This window comes from Schistocerca piceifrons, chromosome 1 (assembly GCF_021461385.2).
Source record: "Schistocerca piceifrons isolate TAMUIC-IGC-003096 chromosome 1, iqSchPice1.1, whole genome shotgun sequence".
Lineage (NCBI taxonomy): Eukaryota > Metazoa > Arthropoda > Insecta > Orthoptera > Acrididae > Schistocerca > Schistocerca piceifrons.
The window spans coordinates 503,978,324-504,003,927 of record NC_060138.1 but is presented as its reverse complement, the minus strand read 5'-3'; positions in this window follow the sequence as shown (position 1 = coordinate 504,003,927).

Below are 25,604 nucleotides of genomic sequence, written 5' to 3'. Positions count from 1 at the left end.
CCGAATGAGGAACTATTCCGGAATCTTTTGCCAATGGAGAGATCATCATGACACTTCTTCAATCACAGGCCACATCTCCTGCGGATACACGTTACGTGTCTTTAATGCAGTGGTTTCCATTGCCTTCTGCATCCTCATGTCGTTGATCATTGCTGATTCTTCCGCCTTTAGGGGCAATTTCCCACCCCTAGGACAAGAGAGTGCCCTTAACCTCTATCCGCTCCTCCGCCCTCTTTGACAATGCCGTTGGCAGAATTTATATTATAAACAGCAAAACATATGATCAAATGAATATGTTTTTGTATCCCGCCTTGGAGGCGACGCGTGGGTAGGAACGGGGAAAGGTTATACAAGTCGGTACTGCAAGAACGTGGTTTACTGGTGCTAAAACAAGGTGATAAACGATTACATAACTTTGTACGTAGGTGCGATGCTGAAGCGATGTGTCCTGGCTGGCTGCACCTGATCAAATGGGGTGAAGCAGTCGCGGAGCTCGTAGACCCCGACAGCACCGGCTAGTGTGTGCTGTCGTCGGTGTCTCTTGTAGTGCCAACCTAGCAGAGAGGACCCACGTTGTGGCATCGTAGCTATCGGTACCACATATGTCACAAATATCAACCAAAGACTATTAACAACGTAAGAAAAATGACTGACAAATGTGGTCTAAATTTATGATGATAGAGGCGGTGGCTGAGGCAACGCCAATAGCAATAATTCTTCTATCTCTACTAACATAGGACGGCGGCTGCCACTACCATAGTACTAGAAACCTTCACTAAAAATTTCAACCGTGGTACACAGGCATCTTTAACTAGACCACAGTTAACAAGAGATACAATCGCCTATCCTGTAACACAGAGACAACCCGTTAATTATTTAGTAAAAATGAAACATACTACAAATGCAGAAAAGTACGAACGTTATGCAGGAAACTTCGACTTGACTAATGGGGCACAACATTTTTCTTTAGTTTTTTTTAGATGCAAAAATTTCTGTAAACAGCTCGAGCTCGTGATACCCGGCACCACAATGGACACAAACTGCTTTCAACTTTAGTAGCAGAGGACACGCCAAATACTTAGCGTCGTGCCGAAGTAGCTTTTAACGAGCAACGTCCACGGCCGCGACCAACACTCGGTCCCGCCAAACCCGCACTTAGCGAAGGCGGTTTGGTGCTGATGTTGAGTGGAAAGGTACTGAGCCATCATGAATTTAATGCCATAATGAATCTTGCCAACGGACTGCGGCAGACGCTTGGCCGCAACACGCCACCTCACTTGCGCACCTCGCCGTCCGTTTCATACTCTCCAGGTTGCCGCAGCGCTTTACTACCTTTTCCTCCGACCTGCCTTCTATCGGCGAAAGTAACGCTCTATGCGCTCTTGCGGCCAGAGGGATTCCTAGTCAGCGGGAAGTTCGCGAAATTAAAAGCGGGCGCACGGCACAGGTACCAGAGAGACAGTTCTGACGTTGCGGTTGACAGTGGAAGTAAGTTGGTTCAAATGGCTCTGAGCACTATGGGACTTAACTTCTGAGGTCATCAGTCCCCTAGAACTTAGAAGTACTTAAACCTAACTAACCTAAGGCCATCACACACATCCATGCCCGATGCAGTATTCGAACCTGCGACCGTAGCGGTCGCGCGGTTCCAGACTGTAGCGCCTAGAACCACTCGGACGCTCCGGCCGGCATGTGGAAGTACGACTAAAGATAAATCACGACACGTTCATAGGATTTGCCGACCTGGAAAAAGCATTCTACTATGTAAAATGCTGCAAGATGTTCGAAATTCTGAGAGAAACGCGGGTAAGGTATACAGAGAGACGGGTAATGTAAAATATGTACAAGAGCCAAAACTAAATAATAAGAGTAGACGATCAAGAACGAAATGCTTGGATTAAAAGTGGTGTAATACAGGGATGTAGTCTTTCGCCCCTACTGTTCAATCTTCACATACAAGAAGTAATGAAGGAAATAAAAGAAATGTTCAGGAGCGGGATTAAAATTCGAGGATATCAGTGACGCAATTTGCTGACGACATTGCAATCCTGAGTGAAAGTGGAAAAGAATTACATGATCTGCTGAATGTAATGAACAATATAACGAGTACAGAGTAAATCGAAGAAAGACAAAAGTAACGAGAAGTAGCAGAAATGAGAATAGCTCTAAACTTAACATCAAGACTTATCGTCACGAAGTCGATGAAGTTAAGGAATTCTGCTGCCTAGACAGCAAAATTAACAATGACGGACAGAACAAGAAGGACATCTAAACCAGACTAGCAATGCAAATAGGGCATCCTTGGCCATGAGAAGTCTACTTGTATCAAACACAGGCCTTAATTCGAGGAAGAAATTACTGAGAATATACGTCTGGACTATAGCATTGTATGGTAGTCAAACAGGGACTGTGAGAAGACTGGAACACAAGAGAATCAAAGCATTTGAGATGTGGGGCCGCAAACGAATGTGGAAAAGTAGATGAACTGATAAGGTAAGGAATGAGGAAGTTCTGCGCTAAATCGGAGAGGAAGGGATGATAGGATATCTGTTAAGACATCAGGGAATTACTTCAATGATACAGAAGCAGCTGTAGAGAGCAGAAACTGTAGAGGGAGGCAGAGATTGTAATACATCTAACAAATAATTGAGGACGTTGGTTACAAGCGCTGTTCTGAGACGACGAGGTTGGTACAGGAGAGGAATTCGTGGAGAGCAGCACCAAACCAGTCAGAAGACTGATGACCAAAAACAAGAATAAAGTGTCCGTCGTACATTAAAGCCTCAGACGTTCCACGCCCCGACTCGTGAAACGTTATCCTTTCGTTGGTTACTCAGAAGTAATCTTCCTGTAGCACTACAAATTAGTGTCCCCTCAGTGAATATGAAAATTGGCATCACTAAGAAAAAATTCAAAGAAACTTTTTAAGTTACTTCCTTAAAAATTGAATAGTACCCTTCTATACACCAGAGACGGTATACTTCATTATTTTGTAAACAAAAGGTAGATCTTCACTTTTCTTTCCTTCAGAGGAACTCATGTGTTAATATAAACGTGAATTCATAACAGAAATTAAATGCAAATTAACTGAATTCATTGTTATATCCAAATAGTAGACTAAACTGCAGTATCAGTGATTTCTTATCACCATAATATCAGCGAAATATTTAATACTACATTCCAGAAGAATAAACCATGAATAAAAGACTGTGTGTGTCTGAACCCAGCAGAAGAAAAAGCACTATAAAGATAGGTTGAACTTCTGATAGGCTACTCAGACAGTCAAAGTGCCCAGTATAGTTAGTTGCTATGAGAAAATTTCAGGATCTTTCCTGGCAGAGAGGTTAACCAACAATTTTTTTTTTTTTCTTTTTAAAACTCAGTTGACATCACAGCAGCTGAGAAGAGTGCTCCACCTACCATCTTCGAAGGATGCCATGGCTCTGATGATGGACATGTTGGACATGTGATATGACGGAAACCGGTCACCTATGTTCTTATAGCATGCGTGGTGCGATCAAGACTGAATTTTAAAAAGAAAAAAAAAATTTAAAAAATTTTATCGCTGTTCCCAAAATTTTTCTTAAAATGTAACCATAAAATAGTTTGGTAGACGTAATAAGAAACATAAATGAAAGAAAATGTGTTTTCATGTAAATTTTTTGACCAGGTGCGGTCAGGCAATAGAAGTGCATGCGTGCGTGCGTACGTGTATTTGTGTGTGTGTGTGTGTGTGTGTATGTGTGTGTGTGTGTGTGCGTGTCTGTGTGAGTGAGTGAAAATGGTTTACTTACTCTCATAGGTTGTCATAAGCAATCCCTGATGTTTCGGTGATACGTAAAACGAAACATGTAATGGCCACGAAAATGTTTCTAACACTATCTGACAGTTATAAGATATTAACACACCACTCATTTTCTTATGGGTATGGGCGCCAGGACAATCATGGCCCCCACGTTTAAAAATAAGAGAAGTACATAAGTAAATAATTTCGTGACAGCAATAAGTGATACTAAAATTTCTTGGATTTTCACTTACACCGATCGTTAGAGCAGTGGGGCTGTTTCTCGAAAGATGTATTCAGCAGTTCTTAGTAAATGCAACAAATTATCAGCTGAAGAAACATTCAGTAGAGATGTGGCACCACTCCCACAAGAAATAATAATAATCCAGTGACGCAGAGATACCACAAGAAACTTACGCCACTTACCTTAATTCCTTAAAAACCGTGTTTTAAGGAAACTGTGATGAATTCTATCACCAACTTCCAACGATCCTGCAACAGAGTGACTTTAACCTCAGTCATTATTTTGCTTAACCACAGGTCGAGAGGGCGGGAAACTCTTTTAAAAACATTGAAGTAAAACGTGAATATATGGAGAGATCTGCCCTCTAAATCATTTTCCAACACTTGTTGGTAATAATCAGTTGCATTATTAGTCATAAACGAGAGCGTGAATTACGATCTTTTGGAAAAAATGCTTTTCATACCAATAATTCCAAGACCAAGCTTCTGTCTTCGGAACAGTAATTCAGTAACATTTACCAAACAAAATTTCACAGCTCGTAAACTTCAACATGAATGAACTGAAGAAAAATTCGTATGTGATGTCTATTATTGGACATGTCCGAAAGAACAAATGCAATTTCGATCCCTCACCCATTATTAGTTAAGAAAAACACAAAGAAATTAATAAAATTAGCTGCCCGTCCGTATGCACATAATCCTCGGACTCGTTCGGGAATCGGCGAAATGTTGCGAGTAATGAGGATAATAGGTAAGTGGCACATCGGTGGTGTGTGAGTAAGTTGAGAGTTAGGGTCTGACGGGAGACTTGCTACAAATAGTCTGTACAGCTGCGATGAATACTGTGACCCGATGGAGCTGTGGTTCGAATCCCAATCCGACACAAATTTTCAACTTCCGTACCTGATTTAAATCAGTACCCATGGGAAGCCAATGTCATTAATTTCTTCGTGTACTGAACACAAAATAGAATCAAACGAGCTTAGAAATGACGCAGTAACCCGTCTCGAAAAACTTAATACTTCGCAATCTCTTGAAGAATACACCAGTGCATGTGAATATCCGGAAATATAAAGGCGCGCGGAATGATACAGAGGTAGACCAAACTCATCTTAAAGTGAAGAACAAAGTCCGGGCACAGTACATAAGCTAGCACGATATTATCTGGTAATATTGCATTTCGTACAGACTGTTGATACCATGCCGTCCGTCAAACTAAAGCAGTTTCATCGGAAGAGCGTGCTCCTTCAAACAGAGCTCCATATCCAGGCACGTCTTAACACTTCGAGGTACTGTACCCAAAACTCGTTGCTACCAGAGTGGCTGACTTCCTTTCGGACAAACAAGCACATGGAGTTCTCATCCGGCAAAGCGCGCAACGGAGCGATGGACAACTGCAAGCGAAAGACTGTATCCGATACTGTGGCTGGTGAAAATGTTTACGAAAGTGTCTGAGCCGTTACGTGTTAAAGATGATGAAGTTGTATAGTAATTACAACGTATCTCGGAAAGGGCAAAATGGACTTGAGAAAATCAAAGAGCCCGCTAGTAGCCACATTTCAATTGCAACATATCTTGTCGTGTTTCAGCATCGCCGCCTGTGGCTTTCTCGCACCCTGGACACCGAGGACGTCACGGGTACAGAGGAATGATGGCTCCGTGGGAAGGATACCACGCAGTGATGGCCAAGCGTAAGAGCAGCACTCAGGAATTACTTGTAATAAGAATCGAGATGCAACAATACATTCGTATTTTTACATCTCAAAAAGAGACCACTGTTTCTTATCAATAGCACTTGGTGTTCACTAATAGATTTGAGTGCCATGTGAAGTTGTTGCTCGTCTTGGTCAGAGTCGTGCAGTACCGTGACTGCCGTCATTCGATTCTTAATTTCATCAAATGTTACATCGGTGCTAGAGGAGGTTCTTGGATCACTTTATAGGAAATACAAAAAGTTAGTTATATGTGCTGACTTCAGTATTAATTGTATAAGTGATTGTGCAAGGAAGAGGATGCTGGTAGACCTCTTTGATTCATATAATCTTATGCAAACCGTATTCTTTCCAACGAGAGTGCAAGGGAACAGTAGAACAACCATAGACAACATTTTTGTTCATTCCTCATTACTAGAAGGGCATTCTGTTGGCAAAAAGGTGAATGGCCTTTCAGATCATGATGCACAAATTTTAACTTTAAAAGATTTTTGTGCTGCAACACGTGTTAAATATAGTCATCAGCTGTTCAAGAAAGCTGATCCAGTTGCTGTAGAGACCTTTGTAAACCTCATCAAGGAACAAGAGTGGCAAGATGTTTATAGCTCTGATACAGTAGACGATATATATAATGCTTTTCCCAAGACTTTTCTCATGCTCTTTGAAAGTTGCTTTCCGTTAGAAGGTTTAAAACAGGGTACTAGCACAAACAGGCAGCCTGGGTGGCTGACTAGAGGGATAAGAATATCTTGTAGAACAAAGTGGCAATTATACCAAAACGTTAGAAACAGTCAAAATCTAAATGCAGCAGCCCATTGCAAACAGTATTGTAAGGTGCTTAAAAATGTTATTAGGAGGGCAAAAAGTATGTGGTATGCAGATAGAATAGCTAAGTCTCAGGATAAAATTAAAACCATACGGTCAGTCGTAAAGGAGGTTGCTGGTCTGCAGAGACAGGTCGAGGATACAGAATCAGTGCGTAGTGGGAATATCCGTGTTACTGATAAGTCGCATATATGTACAGTATTTGATAATCACTTTCTGAATATAGCAGGTGAACTAAATAGAAACCTAGTCCCAACGGGGAATCATATAGCGCTCTTAGAAAAAAGTGTTCCGAGACTGTTACCTGAAATGCTCCTCCATGATACTGACAAGAGGCAGATTGAGTTAATAATTAAATCACTAAATACCAAGAACTCTCATGGATATGACGGGGTATCTAGCAGAATACTGAAGTAATGTTCTATGTATGTGAGCCCAGTTCTCAGCCATTTCTATAACTTTTCCTTTAGGAGTGGTCGGTTTCCTGACCGATTAAAGTACTCGGTATTGAAGCCACTTTATAAAAAGGGAGACATTGATAATGTTGACAATTTTAGACATATTTCTAAGCCATCGGTGTTTGCTAAAGTTATCGAGAAGGTTGTATATACAAGGTTACTGGAGCATTTAAATTCACAAAATTTGCTGTCAAATGTTCAATTTGGTTTTAGAAATGGCTTAACAACTGAAAATCCTATATTCTCTTTTCTCTGTGAGGTTTTGGACGGATTAAATAAAAGGTTGCGAACGCTAGGTGTTTTCTTTGATTTGACGAAGGCTTTTGACTGTGTTGACCACAAAATATTACTGCAGAAGTTGGACCATTATGGAGTAAGGGGAGTAGCTTACAATTGGTTCGCCTCTTACTTTAAGAACAGAAAGCAGAGGGTAATTCTCCGCAATATTGAGAGTGGTAGTGGTGTTCCGTCCCAATGGGGCACTGTTAAATGGGGCGTTCCCCAAGGGTCGGTGCTGGGGCCACTGCTGTTTCTTATTTACATAAATGATATGCCATCTAGTATTACAGGTGATTCAAAAATATATCTGTTTGCTGATGACACCAGCTTGGTAGTGAAGGATCTTGTGTGTAATATTGAAACAGTAACAAAGAATGTAGTTCATGAAATAAGTTCGTGGCTTGTGGAAAATAATTTGATGCTAAATCACAGTAAGACTCAGTTTTTACAATTTCTAACTCACAAGTCAACAAGAACCGATATTTTGATCAGACAGAATAGGCATATTATAAGCGAGACGGAACATTTCAAGTTCCTAGGCGTTCGGATAGATAGTAAGCTGTTGAGGAAAGCCCATGTCCAGGATCTTGTTCAGAAGCTAAATGCTGCTTTATTTACCATTAGAACAGTATCTGAAATAAGTGACACTTCAACACGAAAAGTAGTCTACTTCGCATATTTTCATACGCTTATGTCGTATGGTATTATTTTTTGGGGTAATCCTTCTGATTCAAAAAGGGTATTTTTGGCTCAAAAACGGGCTGTTCGAGCTATATGTGGTGTAAGTTCGAGAACGTTTTGTCGACCCCTATTCAAAAATCTGGGAATTCTGACATTGCCCTCACAGTATATATTTTCTTTAATGTCGTTTGTTGTTAGCAATATTAGCCTATTCCCAAGAGTTAGCAGCTTTCACTCAGTTAATACTAGGCAGAAATCAAATCTGCATGTAGAATGACTCTTGTGCAGAAAGGAGTGCAGTATTCTGCTGAATCCATTTTCAATAAGCTACCACAAGAAATCAAAAATCTTAGCAGTAGCCCAAACTCTTTTAAGTCTAAACTGAAGAGTTTCCTCATGGCTCACTCCTTCTATTCTGTCGAGGAGCTCCTGGAAGAGCTAAAAAATTAAGCAAATTCCAGTGTTACATTGTTGATTTTCTTCATTTAAACTTACGACTTGTCACCTGAATATGTTTTTTTATATTTCATTTTATCTGTTTCTGGTATCGTGTTATAATTTCATGTATTGACTCGTTCCATGACCATGGAGACTTCTCCTTAATTTGGTCCCACGGAACAATAAATAAATAAATTAAATAAAAATAATTGAGGGTAACTGATCAAAAATGGTTCAGATGGCTCTGAGCACTATTGGACTCAACTGCTGTGGTCATAAGTCCCCTAGAACTTAGAACTACTTAAACCTAACTAACTTAAGGACATCACACACATCCATGCCCGAGGCAGGATTCGAACCTGCGACCGTAGCGGTCGCGTGGTTCCAGACTGTAGCGCCTAGAACCGCTCGGCCACTACAGCTGGCGGTAACTGATGAACAACATGCTACTTCTTTGTATGGACTAAATGTAACGATATACTTGGCATCGCCAACATGGGCGTGAAACCTTCTTTGGCCTCACCAGCATGAGCGTGAAACTTTCTCGATAATTTAAAAGTGCAAACACATGATTTAGCTCCGTCTACAGTATGAGATGACGGAAAGGGATCTTGCATCTGGCGGGCTAGCAAATTCACTTCCCTCACTTCTTTGTAAGAGGGCCGATTTCAATTCCAAGTTGCAGACAAGAAAAGGCTAGCCTTCACCATGATGCTCAGGTTTATGCACTGAAAAAAATGTTAGAAAATGTAATATTATATTTTTTACTACTGGAATATAAAAGCAGTAATCTGTAGGATCTTTTATATGAATGCGTGGGGTCACTTCTTTCGAACATGGCCTTTTTTATCTTTATTTATTCGTTAATTTTTTGGTTAAACCTTACCACTTGCTACTCAAAAAAGAAAGAAACCAAATCGGCTATAACCCTATATCGTTTCCACCGCTTAGAAAAGGAAGGAAAAAACACCCAACCGTATCTAGTCGTGGCCTGTAACAGTTTTTTGCTATTTCTAATGAATTAAACAAAAAAACAAGACAAACAGGACGACAGAAAATAAAAAAACGTCTGACAATCCACCTGAAGAGGGTTCATGAGGAAAATATACTTTTTTGTTGTTTTCGTTTCTTTCTTTTCTGTCAAGCTTACCAAAAACAAGGTATTAAGAATGAAACATTCGAACAGAAAAGGGACTCTACATTTTCAATTCCTTGATGACTAAATACCAGACACAGCATTTTCGCAAAAAGTTCACGATAGTGTGACATCCTCGTAAAAGGCACAAGAGCCCGGGTCATGCCCACTCCCATCGCATAATGCACATAATGAAGAGGCTTGTCGTGCATTATGTTCATTACGTTGATAACCTTCTCCTCACCAACGTTCGACTTTTTCTCATTAGCTACGAGAGTGATCGCTTTATCGAGCAGAAATCTATAGATATCATACGTGAATCCTGGTACCTATTTTGACTGGAATTGCTCAGTTGGCCTGAAGATGGCACAGTAAATCGCTTAAAATGGTAGCCAAATAAAATAACAGTTTAGAAATTAGATAGTTGAAAGGCGTTTGATTTGGCATTCTGTAAAATCTCTCTTCTCTACAAAAAGAATATTTCAGACCAGGGAGGCGTCATTCTCACACCAAGCACATTCATGTTTCGGCAAACAACGTCAACTTCGATGGGGCTACAGTCCCTCATTTACGGAGAGATGTAATCTTTCCAGGCTGACCATTTCCAGTTCCTACAAATAGGCCGTTAAGCTTCCTAGACAGTCATGTCTATGTAGTATTTGTTTTTTTGCTGCCGGCTAAAAGACCCTGGTGACTTCCTGGCGTCAGGGTGGGTAGAGTCTTCCCTCGACTAAACACATGCAACAACCGCTCTGGCCATCTCGTTCCAGCTTGTAACATGAGAATGATTGGTGTTTTATGACCTTACTACCATTTGCACAAAAGCACAGATTCCAGCGGTCTGCTTAAATGGCTTCCTCGACCCACTTTTCGCCAACTGCCTACCTTCGGGATCGGCTGTCGCCTGGTCTAGTAACATATATTGCGAACCGGTGCCCTCCTGATCCACTCCTAAGTGGAAAGAGAGGAATGTCTTGGCCTGAAGTCACTCTGTAGGTACAATCCACTGAGCGCTGCTTTCCTTAATCAATCACACATTCTGGTCACTGGACTCAGCATTTGTGCTCCCCCCCCCCCCCCAGTCCATCTCCCTTCTTGTTATCTGTCGCCACCACTGCAGCCCCTCAGGTACAAGTTCTCTACAGCCTTCACATGCAGATATATGAACATTCTGGCCACAGTTTCCTGATGTGAAAAAAGTCGTAAATCACATATATCAAGTGTAGTACTGGGGAACACCGAGTTCGTAGACCTAAAATATGAATATTAATCTGACTGTCTGTTTTTAAAGAGATATAGTGCCATACCACCTCTCTAACGCCCTGTAATCCAATAATTTCTGCATGAGGTGTGTCCCACTTCAATAAAGAAGTTAGTGTGACATAAATCAGAAGAAATTATGACACTGTAATTGGGTTTTGAGAATGACGTGCAGGACGATAACAGATTTGCCAAATAGAAATAAAAATAAAACTCACCCTGTCTTGACCCCATTCAACAAAAGGTTATACACACATTCACTGCTGAATGCCTGCAAGAGTTATGAGATTTTCTGGGTGTCAGAAATGTTCCTGCAGACCCTCAGGGCTTTGACATACATCCCTGACCATAAATACAATGACTGAACTGTTAAAAATATCATGCAGACAGTTAACTAATCCATTTACAACGAAGCTGAGGTCAGAGATGATTGGTTTCCCTAACCACAATACAACATCGTTGAGCAGAGATTTTGTGATTCACAGTGATTCAAAGTTCCATAAAGACAATAACATGACCAATTCTATCCAAGTATTGAGGAAATCTAGTTCATTTCGAAGAACATAATAAATGGGGTAGCAGAAAACAAAATTTAAATGATTTGTCTCACATAGTCCCATTTTACACAAATGACAAAGTCAAAATAAAAACACGAGTCAGTTTCAAAAAATGGTTTGAATGTTAATGTATTTGTTGTGTGTGATTCTTCATTAATCTTAGTTCTTAGAGGAGATTGACCTTGCACCCTAGTAGACATCTAAAAGTGGTGTTGTCCCTCGTGACAAAAACATAGTAAGAAAGAAAAGTTAAAAGAATACATATAACCTATTAAAATAAATACAGCAAGGCACACAAAAATGACAAATAAAAAAACACAAACATATTTCAAGTCTCCTACTGCTCCCTTCTCAAGGTTCTTAGGGAGCCCAAAAATTAACCTTTTCAAATAAACACAGCATTACACTCAAGAGGTGTGTGAGATATTGGATGTCGGAGGCGCAGCGCATGAGTTGGTGGTAAGACAAGGGTCATCCCCTTACCTCTCCATCATCAGTGGAGGCAACAGTGTTTGTGGCAGGACCTGGCTACAGTATACAGCAGCAACAGGCAGGCATCTGGACTATTGACAGACCATAATCATTGGCACATGGTTTAGAGCTGCCTTTTTATAGTAAATATTTACAAAAGCACGTATAGAGAGAATCATTACATAAATATGAACTGATGGTCTTTAAACTTTACAGTATTCTTAATGGAAAGAAGAGCCTTATTGCATTCTTTCATTTAAATAATGTTCCAATCGTCGATACTTAATCTCTCATATAATACAGATAAACTAATCATTTCCATTTGTGAAGCCATGTTGCTGCTGTGTATGTCAGTGTTATTGTAGTTTCCCAACACTTTTCATGCACCCCAATGGGCTAAGCACTCACAGCTGGCACATTATTACTTCAAGCATTCTCACACCATGCAACACTTACGTGTAATTATTCTATCCATTTCCAAGTTTAGCTGCCTTTAACCCTTCCTACTTTACGCTACTCTGGACTTTGGTACGTCACCTGATGTTAACTTATTGGATGGTGGAGCTTATGTGGCTATCTGGCGCAGAATCTAGGTCTAGTGCTGCTCACTGCCATCTGTACACTCCTCTCTGTGCTGTCATCATATATCAGACATCTACACGAATTAACCATTCCCTCTGAAACTGACCAATAGCTCTCAAAAATCGATGTACAGGTCATCAATTAACAGCTGCTGGAATGAAATAATGTTTAGTGCAGGAAGATTTTTATCTTCCGTGTTCATCTGTTCCCATTCGACGTATCCTTCCTATCCATCTATAAACATACTATCCTGACTCGCACTCCAAGCCCTCAAGTCACGTAATTGAAAAATTTCCCTATAATGGATCTCTTGTGCTGGCGATCCACAATCGAAATACCACAAGGCAAACATCATTGCAGTACTTTAATACTCCATAGGCGCAAGTCACAGACGAAAAAGTACCACCAGCCAAAAATATGGAAGCATAGGCGGTTACCTAGAAGTGTAACCACACTCGAAAACCACTAACGACAACACGTACCACAACTGGTGATATCCGTAATCGAACCACAGTGATAAAAATAACCATACTCTAACGTCAGTACGTCTCTAGAGTGGACGACTCATGTTCATCTCTCAAGATATCCTCATCGGTATCGGTGGCATGATTCAAATCACGACAAGGTCGACTATCGGATCACAAATCAACTTCTGTGGCACCACTATCGCCTCCTCACTCTGAATGGTGGACTAGACCTTGGGTACGCCCCTCCGGCAAAGGACAAATTATCGACTGAAGAAATGAAACCATTCATTCCAAGACGAATTCTGAGATGAATTGTGTCTCTAAGACATGTGTAAATATTTTTGAATCAAAAATGCAATTTTAACCTTGTCGCAACGCATACTTTTGCCGTTGCTTGACAAGCTGCTAATTCAGCAGTGTTCAAGTGCTGAACAACCAGTTTTGTCATAATTCCAAGATGTTTCTGCCAAGAAATCGGCCCAATCCCGTCCACGAAATAATTTTCTGGCTATGAGACATGAGAGAACACCAGTACGTCATAAATTTGCCGTAAATTATCAAAGTGGAAACGCTGGACAGAAGACTACGAACGGCGCACTTATTGATGTCGCAGTAGAAGATCTTATCCGCTAATTATAATAATAAATCTCTCAAGAAGTGTAAGTGCAAACTAGTAAAGAACAATATACTAAATGATGACATCAAATACTCGGTAACAAATGAAATCTAACTTTAACTTCATGGAATAACTGTACAAGTTTTATTCTATGAAAGGTTTCACTAGGCAGATTTGGTGAAGCCCTAAGGACTTCTTGGATTTCAATGTTTCGAGTTCCTCCGCGTTTGGATGAGGCGGTCCACAAACCGAAAAGGTCCAATACAGAGTGATTAAAACTTGTGGCATAGATGCTTTTGCTTATTCGATAGCCGGAATATTCTGCTGAGTACTTTTTGTCTAATCTGAAACTCTCGTTTCCTAGCTTACCTGTCTCTTCGTACATGCCACCCTCAGACGTCTGAGAACCAGTTCTAGAATATTTTTATGTTGGTTCCGGGTTCACGGTGGAACGTCTATTAACTCGCGAATCTGGTCTTGGGGCTGCCAGTTTTTAGGACTATCACTGGTGCTATTCATGTCAGTCCGTGTGATAACTCTTTCACTGCGTCCTGGAAATCATGTAAGAAAGTATCCCAGGTTACGTGCATTCTCGCAAATTAGACGCGGAAAAGATTTCCAAGGCTTTTCATTATGGAGGAAACGATTGGGGATGCCTTAATTATGATTGGCAGCCGCTAAATTTTTATGTGTTCCATTATGTTTTCATTTGTGTGTGTGATTTTTGTTGTATGTTGTTTTGATATTGTGTTGAATAATGTTCTCCTGCTACCGTTTAATCACTGTTAACCTTTAACTGCTAAGCTCATGCCGTTATTATGGGTGGCCATTGTGGCCTTTTGAACCAGCTATATTCCGAGGATTAGCACTGAGACTAGTGAGCCGCCGCTCCGCATCAGGGTACAATTCCACATGGTGTCTGAGGCCCATAAAACAATGTCCACACCATACACATCAGCTAAACACTCCGTTACTCGCCGGGCAAGGGAAAGGCTCTTTCATCATCGACATAGAGCAATGAGGCACTATGGGGTTCATGCGAAAGTCTGCCTTTTAGAGAGCACTCAGGCTGATTTTAAAGTTTTGCGCTCTGGTTGGAGCAGATCTCCATCTTCGCTCCTACAGACACTGATAATTATATGAAAGACTGCACTGCAGATGTTACGCTTTCTTTTTTTTAGATAGGCTTTTAAAGTTGTGGAAACTGATTGCTCGAAACGAGGGCAATCACGTGACCATCTCCTCAAAATCCTCTTTCCCCATACTTCATTTACTCGAGATCTCTATGCGATCGTAAAGGAACTCGAGCAGATGGGGCATATTCATGGTAAACAGTTTCTCATCTGCTCCGACTTCCCTAGTCCCTACGATCATTAAATCACGTGTACCTAGCAGAGAAAATAGTCCACTTAATACATGGCCATATGTATTTCCATCAATAGTGGGGCAAGCGATGTCATTCTGTTGGCCACTGGGAAATATGGGAATCTGGGGAAACTAATAAAGAGCTCAAGCTCTGAAGGAGGCCTGCAGGGCACGAGACATGGCTCTACGTACCTGTACCCTCGAAGCTGTCATTACACTACCACGTCAGGATCCACGCAGTTGTGCAGAGACATGTGGCTGGTGTTGAAGGACCATAAGCTTAGGTTGGTGATGTTAGCTACCCATCAGTGACGTCCTTAATGCCAGTCGCTCAGATGGGGTGAAGTGACCGTGGACCACCTTCGAATTACTCTCTGTCGCCTTCCTACTCCAGTGAGACGGCCCAACACCCGAATGCCCCAACCTGCTCCCCTCAGCCCAGTCTGTGGTGAAGTCTGTGATGTAGAAATAACTGTAAACTATATTTTAAAAGTGCACATTTATATTGTGATAAACAGGTACAAGCTCTCTGTTTTAGCTGATGTTGAGACAAGGGTGGTAAATCTTTCAGTACTGATCCCCGCCTCGGATTTAGACTGGAGATTTTAGTGTGTTGGAGAGTGGCTGGCTCATCCTTTGTACCCAGTGATCAGCCAACTGCAGCTATCTGCTGCATTCTACTAATTATGATATTTTGTGGCGTTTATGTTTTTCGTTTCAGCTGATGCTTTAATAATTCTGCAACCTTTGTTGACACTCTTCTCATAAAATTTTAGAGCAGCTACTAAATAATTTCCTGCCTCGAAACCACAACACAATATTATCTTCATCGTCATCACTATGATGGTGGTTGTTCTTGGTAAGATGACGGGGAGATTTGGAGTGTACACTGTCACTATATCATGTTCTTAAATATTCATAGCATCTTGCTCTGAGTATTAGATATTTCTGTCCCGCATATATTGAGTCAAAGTCTCTGCAAGTTAATCTGTATACATGTGCTTTGCTGAACTTACATGTGGTAGTGTTGATGTTGTGACTCTTACTTGCATGTATTGTTTCTTATGTATGCAGCAGTGTTTTAGTTTTCTGATAATATTTCCTATTCTGTAGCTTATTTGTTGCAAATTATCAGTGCATTCCTTATTTTTCTACTGTATACGTTCCTTCATTTTGTGTTTGTTGTATATTCTCTGCAGCATGGGCATTGTTGGTGTGTTGCATTGTAATACTATTGTGTGTATGTTGTGTCAGTTGTGCTTTCAGCGTTTTGATCTTTTGCTTCTGTTTTTCTAATATGTATAACATGTAACAGTTTTCTCTAAGGATCTGTGTGATTATGTTTAGATCCTGTGTGTAAGTATCTGTATTCACAGGAATTCTGCGTATTGTGCGTATGAGGTATCTGAGGTTGGCATATTTATGTTCTGTTGGGTAGTGAGGCGTGCTGTGTATTATCGTAATAATTGTTGTGGGTTTTCTGTATACTGAGAATCATCTATTCTGATGTCCAAGAATTGTTTTAGTTTCAGTTGTATGAGGTTTTTCGGGTGGGCAGTATTGATATCTTTGTATATCTGCAGTATTCAGTCACGTCTTTGATGTACCTAGCAAATTATGTCATTAAGGTAATGGTCTCAATATATTTCTTTGTACTGGGTGGCTTTTATTATTTCTTGAAAGATTGTGTTTTCAAAAAAGGTAAGGGAAATATACCATAGTTTAAGTATAGATGTACAAACCCACAGTTTATCATGGCTGTGTTGTTCGTAGGCCATTAAAATGTATAACTAAATGTATAATTATCAATTTAGTAAAGACCTTCTGCATCCACAAGCAAACAGTGAACTACTGTTGTGATGTAACAAAATGTGGAAAGAGGAGTGGGGAGGGGGGGGGGGGGGGTTAGAGGACCTTATTGGATGTTTGGATGAGTAGCAAGTACTGCTGCCATTTTCATACTGCGCTGGGAATTTGTCTCAAAACCCATTTACTGGTTTGTTTGGCTGAAGCTTGGTAAAGGCTATATGAGGAAGCGACGGCAAAATCAAAGAGGACCTAGTTCAGAATTTTTCTCTAAAGGTTCGTACTGGAACCATCACTGCACCATGCAATCGAAATAATTTCCCATGTGCAGCAAGACAACGAAACAAAACCAAAGACACAACCAGAGGTTACTCAAAGCATATTATTCCCCATTGGGGTTTACAACGTTAAACATCTTGCTACTAGAATCACAATAAATTATTCCTGGGAACTATATTACGACTAATAAATCGTCTATACCCAGATTTCCGAAATGGACATATGCCTCCACTTGCCGAGCCCCTTTTCCTCTCAGTTGTGGCCACCTATGATCAGGCCATCGGTGCTTCCAAAGTTTCTGTTGTTTGTGTATGTGTAGTGTTATTCGAGAATAACGTACATGTATCTGGTTACATTATACGTTGATGCAGTTGGGGAATTTAACACTGGACTGGTCAGAAAACTAGACCAGTGTTGCCTCTATAGAGTTTCTTTCAAACATGGCGCAGAATGTTCTCCCCTTGGCTGCTTCTGTGATCACTACACTGTGTGTCTTCAGCTTGTAATGTATGCCTCTGTTTTCTCCTCTCTGATTATCTTGTTATCGTAGAGACTGTTCCTGTTCTTTTTAACAATTTGCCTGATTCTCCTGCTATCAGAGCTCTGGTTGACCCTGCAGTGAAGTTTCCTCCAGCTTTCCTTTCTTCTTGTTTCGTGATATATTCAATTTCTGAAATTATGTTTTCTGTTATTTTGTATGTGGCATATGTATTTAGATTTTGTATATGCCCGTTTTGGAGTGTTTCTCCTTTCTGTGTTGAGAACTCGATTGTTGTTGAATTAGCAACTCCCTCGTAGTATGTACGTTTTCTGTGCTGGTGTGTGTTGTTTTTATTGTGTGGAAGAAGGTGAGACACAACAAGTAACCTGAATAGTCTTACACATTCATTTCATCATCTCTCAAAATTAATGGCACGCCTAGTAATTAACAAATTCCTACCAGAGTGTCATGGTATAAAATACGGGTACATGCGTTCAGTTAAAGTGTGCCGAACTTTACTCTGTACGCCACAAACATAACTAACTGATGGATCTCCACATCTAACAACACCGTGTGTCTTATTCAAAGACGTGTTAAGCAGGCTTCTTCACCTCTAACTGACAGAAAGGTGTGTGTCTTATAATCACTTTTATTGACCTGTATTTATTACCCATCTTTTACAGCCACGCTTCCTCCCACAGACACATTACGGACGTACACAGAAATGAGAATACTAAACCATGGCAATGGTACTAAAAATAACATTTGATAAGTTCCATGTCTTCTTGATACCAGTATAGGCTGCCTCATTCCGATGAATTCGTCATGTCCTGATACCCAGCAGATGTATTCTTCGCTTAAATTCTCAACCGGAGAAAGGTGTCCATGTATTCTGTTTTGCAACCGACAGTCAAAGACCTTATCTCACGGCAGTCGCCAGCTCGCTTTCAAGTCGCTTCTTAGCTGTCTATAATGTGCTGAATGCACCTCATTTGGTTCCTACAATTAAGGAAACTTTCTTAATAACGTCGGGAATCAGTTCCAGAGCCTCCGAGTGACAGTTCGCCGACCACTCTGATATGGAAGCAACTGTTTTATTTCCTTAGATATTACCTGCCAAGAAATTAGAATACTTTTAGATGTTTGCAATAGTGATTTTTTAAATCTGATCTGTTGATGGCTGTTTGACCTTAGGCATAATGCATAAGGCTTCCCTTCTTTCTCTTTGACTATGCCAGCAGTATTTACAGACGACTACAAACCTAGCGAAATACAAGTATTTGCAGATTTGTAAGACCTATAGACATTGTTCAGCAATTCAAAGTCGATAAAGGCAGAAGCGCATCGCTAACTGTCACGTGGAAATGAGAACGCTAAGGTTTCTAAATTTTCTCTACTTTAGATCCAGGAGCTTGACACCAATCATTAATCCACTAAGGCCGATCCATATTTATATCATGTCACATGATCTTGTTGTATCTCTATAACTACACCTACTCCGCAGGCCAACGTATGGAGCGTGATCTGTGCTTCGCGAAAAAGACATAAGTTCTCCTGTACCTACCCGCATTTGTGCCAACGGCCTTGCCTCAATAATGACACCGGTTCCCGTCAGATCACCAGGCTGGGCTAGCACTTGGATGGTTGACCATCCGGTCTGCAGAGCGCTGTTGGCAAGCGGTGTGCTCTCAGCCCTCGTAAGGGAAACTGCGAAGCTATTTGATTGAGACGTAGTGGCTGCGGTCTCGTAAAGTGGCATACGGCCGGAAGAGCGGTGTGCTGAGCACATGACCCTCAATATCTGCATGCAGTGTAGCTTGTGCGCTGATGATGACGCGGCGGCCGATAGATCCCGTTGGGTCTTCATGGCCTGTTCGGTCGGAGTGTAGTTTTTAGTTTTTCTTTTATCTGCGAGGTTTGCGTTCGCGAAGCATCTATCTAATACTCTCTTGTTGATCTGGTCTATCAGTAACAAATCTACCGGCACGCTTCTGAATTGCTTTGATGTATTTCTTTAGTTCGATTTGCTGGGGATCCTAACACTTGAACAGTATTCGAGAATTGGCCGCATTAGTGTTCTAAACGCTGCCTCCTAGTAGATGAGCTACACTTTCCTAAAATTCTCACAATAAACCAAGTCGATCATTCTCCTTATCTACTGTCGTCTCTACGTGTTCATTACATTTCATATTACCTTGCAACGTTACGCCTACATATTTACTCGCCGTTACTGTATCATGTCGCACAATACTGGTGCAGCAATCGAATATTACACGATTTTTCGTCCTACTCGTCTACATTAAATTGCGTTTCCCACATTTAGGGTGAGCAGCCATTCATCACCAAACATAAATTGCCTACAAGGCATCCTGCGTCATTCTAGGTGATTACGTACGGTAAAATTGGTCAAAAAATTACATTTTCTGGTTATCACGTTTTAATAATATTTGATATGACCTGAATAATTTGATACGTCATTTGTCGATTAATTTCAATTGGAAGTGTACTTTTTATCATTTCAAAGTTAATAGTACAAGTGTAAAAAAATCCGGTCTTTCTACATTGACTTGCTGTCTGTGGAACTATTCAGTCTATAAAGCTATAGTTTTTAGCTATTTATTCCTTGAATTCATGTTAAAAGGTTGGATGCACTGTGCAAACAGAGATGGCAGTATTGCGCATGCACCTTGTGGATTTACTTTGTGGGTATAATGTTTTATAGGTGTTGAACTGTAAACATAGTGGTTTGGTGTGCTATTACACGTTCTTATACCTCTTCTCAACATGACTAAAAGAGAGAGTTCTTTTAAGTATAGACGTTTCCATGGAAATCAGCACACGTCTGGATCTGATTCCAGTGCTCATTCTGAAATAGATATTTCACAGGCAAACGAAAAGGACACGCCTACTAGTGCTTCGAGGAGGAAACTTGGAAACCATGAGGATTTATTTGTTGGCAAAGGAGATCATGTAAATAGTTTAGGTTATGTTTTATTAGATTTGAGTGCTTTAGGACAAGTTTTAGAAGATGCTGCATCATGTAAGGGTTTTGGTGGGGACATTAATATCTTTGAGGACACATCTGCAAGGACTGAACTAGCTATCAAAACTGTTGTTCAGTGCAAAGTTTGCAGGCTGTCTACGTCATTTTGGACTTCTCACAAGTGCAAGAATGACTTGCTTAAGAGCAATGTTAGATTCTTATATGGAATGAGGTGCATAGGTAAAGGACTGACTGCAGCTCAAGTATCGTATGCAACACTGAACTTGTGAAACCTACCAACTAGGTCAAGTACGTACACAGAAGTAATTGGTGAATGTGTGAAATCCGTTGCTGTTGCTTCGATGAAACCACTGGTAAAGAAGCAGCAGAATGAAATAACACGACAGACTTATCTGTGGCAGTCGATAGTACATCGCAGAAGAGGGGTCACACATCTAAAAATGCAGCTTCAACTGTCATTACTGTGGACAAAGGTACAATTTTATACATTGAAGAGTTAAGTAAATACTGTCATCAGTGTAAATTAGTTGACAATGAAACAAGTGAAAGTCATAAAACAAATTGTGCCATGAATTATGAGGGAAGTAGTGGGGGTATGGAGGCTGCTTCAATTGTTTCTACGTTCAGACGCGCACAGCATTAAGGAGGTGTGTGCTACACTGAGAACTTGGGGGATGGTGATTCGAAGGCCTCCAAATCAGTCGTGGAAACCCAACCTTACGGTGAAAAGCATATTTTAAAGATTGAATGTATGGGCCACGTTCGGAAACGGATGGCAACACCCCTTCGACAATTGAAACAGACAAAAGGAGAAGAGAAGTTATCAGATGGAATGACTCTAAATGGTAAAGGAAGACTTACAGACAAAGACATTGTTGAACTCCAACAATATTATGGAATTTCATTAAGGAACAACACATACGACATGTAAGGAATGGAAAGACCAATGTGGGCTACATTCTTCCACAAATCATCCACTGACGATACACCTATACATGGTCTTTGCCCACCTGGTGCTGATTCATTGTGCAACTACCGCAAAGCCCAGGCAGCGGCTACAGAAGAACAACTTAGGCACAAAAACAGCATACCATGTGCATTGATGGACGTAATTAAGCCAATATATGGAGGTGACATTGTAATTCTGACAAAGACAGCAAAGGACTTGGAAGAGCAGTTGAACGGAATGGATAGTGTCTTGAATGGAGGATATAAGATCAACATCAACAAAATCAAAACGAGGATAATGGAATGTAGTCGAATTAAGTCGAGTGATGCTGAGGGAATTAGACTGGGAAATGAGACACCTATAGTAGTAAAGGAGTTTTGCTATTTGGGGAGCAAAATAAGTTGTGATGGTCGAAGTAGAGAGGATATAAAAAGTAGACTGGGAATGGCAAGGAAAGCGTTTCTGAAGAAGAGAAATTTGTTAACGTCGAGTAAAGATTTAAGTATCAGGAAGTCGTTTCTGAAAGTATTTGTATGGAGTGTTGCCATGTATGGAAGTGAAACATGGACGATAAATAGTTTAGACAAGAAGAGAATAGAAGCTTTCGAAATGTAGTGCTACAGAAGAACGCTGAAGATTAGATGGGTAGATCACATAACTAATGAGGAGGTATTGAATAGGATTGGAGAGAAGAGAAATTTGTGGCACAACTTGACTAGAACAAGGGATCGGTTGGTAGGACATGTTCTGAGGTATCAAGGGATCACCAATTTAGTATTGGAGGGCAGCGTGGAAAGTAAAAATCATAGAGGGACACCAAGAGATGAGTACACGAAGCAGATTCAGAAGGATGTAGGTTGCAGTAGTTACTGGGAGATGAAGAAGCTTGCACAGGATAGAGTAGCATGGAGAGCTGCATCAAACCAGTCTTAGGACTGAAGATCACAACAACAACAGGAGTTCCTAGATAACAGGACGCAGCATGTCATTCTCAATGGAGAGAAGTCTTCCGAAGTAAGAGTGATTCAGGTGTGCCGCAGGGGAGTGTCATAGGACCGTTGCTATTCACAATATACATAAATGACCTTGTGGATGACATCGGAAGTTCACTGAGGCTTTTTGCGGATGATGCTGTGCTGTATCGAGAGGTTGTAACAATGGAAAATTGTACTGAAATGCAGGAGGATCTGCAGCGAATTGACGCATGGTGCAGGGAATGGCAATTGAATCTCAATGTAGACAAGTGTAATGTGCTGCGAATACACAGAAAGATAGATCCTTTATCATTTAGCTACAAAATAGCAGGTCAGCAACTGGTAGCAGTTAATACCTTAAATTATCTGGGAGTACGCATTAGGAGTGATTTAAAATGGAATGATCATATAATGTTGATCGTCGGTAAAGCAGATGCCAGACTGAGATTCATTGGAAGAATCCTAAGGAAATGCAATCCGAAAACAAAGGAAGTAGGTTACAGTACGCTTGTTCGCCCACTGCTTGAATACTGCTCAGCAGTGTAGGATCCGTACCAGATAGGGTTGATAGAAGATATAGAGAAGATCCAACGGAGAGCAGCGCGCTTCGTTACAGGATCATTTAGTAATCGCGAAAGCGTTACGGAGATGATAGATAAACTCAAGTGGAAGACTCTGCAGGAGAGACGCTCAGTAGCTCGGTACAGGCATTTGTCAAAGTTTCGAGAACATACCTTCACCGAAGAGCCAAGCAGTATATTGCTCCCTCCTACGTATATCTCGCGAAGAGACCATGAGGATAAAATCAGAGAGATTAGAGCCCACACAGAGGCATATCGACAATCCTTCTTTCCACGAACAATACGAGAATGGAATAGAAGGGAGAACCGATAGAGGTACTCAAGGTACCCTCCGCCACACACCGTCAGGTGGCTTGCGGAGTATGGATGTAGATGTAGATGTAGATGTAGAACATAGAGAGTTAGCTCATCCTGACATTCTTTCCAAATGTCCTCATGGTCGAACGCAAAACCCGAATGCTGTGACTGTTGTGGCGTAGCAGGACAGCCACGCCACGGAAGTAGCCGAAAGGCACGCGTTTAGTTTACGCAGGCAAGAGATAGGTCTGTAACAGGATACGTAACGAATGCTATATAGAAAAGTACGTAGCTTCTGGAATACTTATCTTTAATCCATCCTTGGTACATCGCTATTGACGATATAAGTGAGACTCCATAGATACATGCAATGTTACTAATGGCGCCTTGCTAGGTCGTAGCCATGGACTTAGCTGAAGGCTATTCTAACTATCTGCTCGGCAAAGGAGCGAGGCTTCGTCAGTGTAGTCGCTAGTAAAGTCGTCCGTACAACTGGGGCGAGTGCTAGTCAGTATCTCGAGACCTGCCTTGTGGTGGCGCTCGGTCTGCGATCACACAGTGGCGACACGCGGGTCCGACATGTACTAATGGACCGCGGCCGATTTAAAACTACCACCTAGCAAGTGTGGTGTCTGGCGGTGACACCACAGTGACAGTAACACCAATTCACGTAGACTGATAGACCAACGGACGCTGTTAACATCATTCACTGTATAATCGTGGCCACGCTCAAAAAAGATGTCTTATGTGACACACTGCCAATCTTCACGTCTACCCAACGACACAGTTCCTTACAAAATCGCACATACATGCCTTTGCACTACCATTATTGAAGCCAGCAGTGTAAGGGCCCATGGCAGTCTGGTAGCAGTTTTTAACGGGGGGGGGGGGGGGGGGAATGATTTATATTTCGATATTTCGCCCCATGAGTTTCTATTGAGTATGCGTCTCCGTTATGAAGTAAAATGTAACAACGTTCTAACCATCGTTGTACACATCTGGTCGACTTCTTATGACGTGCTTCTATCTGGATACAAAAGCTAGAATTTTATATAAGTGTAACAGATTGTCACAATGCAGCGCTTCTGATATACATACTCTTTACGTCCTTTTCTTTGTCTAACTGAGAAGGTCTTACACAGGGTGCCCCTGACATGCAACAGCAAATTTGATGGGATTGTAGAAGGTGTCTTGGCCAACAAATCGGGAACGGGAAACTGTTCCGAGAAGTTCAACGATGCTACGAAGCATCCAAGTTACAGACTCCGGCGCGTGCTACCAGGCGACTCCTTCGGCAGCAACCGTGACTTTGTACGCTGGCAGATCTAGGCGGAATGTCTCGCAGTGTACGTTAACAAACCAAAGGGGATGAGACGTCGTAGTTGGGAGCTCCAGTGCTAGGCGCTTTGTAGGGATCCTTAGCGACAAGGCTGCCAAGGAAGGGAAGAAAGCAAAGTGCACTCCATGGAGTTCATTCCAGACGTGAAATGGGTCCTTCCGGATACCATGAAGACCACAGAGTGCAGGCAACTGCAGATGGTGGCTCTCGGCGGTACCAATGATGTGTGTCACTTTGGATCGGAAGAGATTCTCTCTGGTTTCGAGCGACTAACATAGGTGGCAAAGGGCACGAGTCTGCTTGCGAGAGCTCGCCTTTATAGCATAGTCGACAGGATCCATTGTCGTCTTCTGGTACTGATTCGCGAGGAGGATCTGAGGCTCAGACGGTTTTGCTACCGAGTAGGCTGCAGATTCTTCGAACTGCACCATAGGGTAGTTGGGTTTCAGATTCCGCTGAATAGATCAGGAGTCCACTACACGCAGGAGGCTGTATGGCGTGGACTGGGCGGATTTTTAAGGGCTTAAGTCTTAAAGGGTGCAGATCGAACACAGGACGAACGCAGATCCAGGAACCATCGGTATAACTGTTCTAAACTGTCGTAGTTGTGTTGGAAAAGTACCAGAGCTCCAACTGCAAATTGAAAACACTGATGCTGAAATTGTTATAGGAACTGGTAGTTGGCAAAAGCCGGAGATAAGCGCAGCCGAAATTTTTGCGAAAGACCTAACGGTGTTCGGAAAGGATAGGCTAAACACACTTGGCGGTGGCGTGTTTGTTGCTTTTAGAAATAGTTTATCTTGTAGCGAAATTGATGTAGACTGTTCCTGTGAGTTAGTATGGGCGGAGGTTATTCTTGCCAACCAGAATAAAATAATAATTGGATCCTTTAACCGACTTCCCAGTTCTGATACACAGCTGTTGAAAGGTTCAAAGAAAACTTGAGTTTAATTTCAAACACGTACCCGGATCGTACAGTTACACTTGGTGGTGACTTTAACTTGTTGGCGAAAATACATGT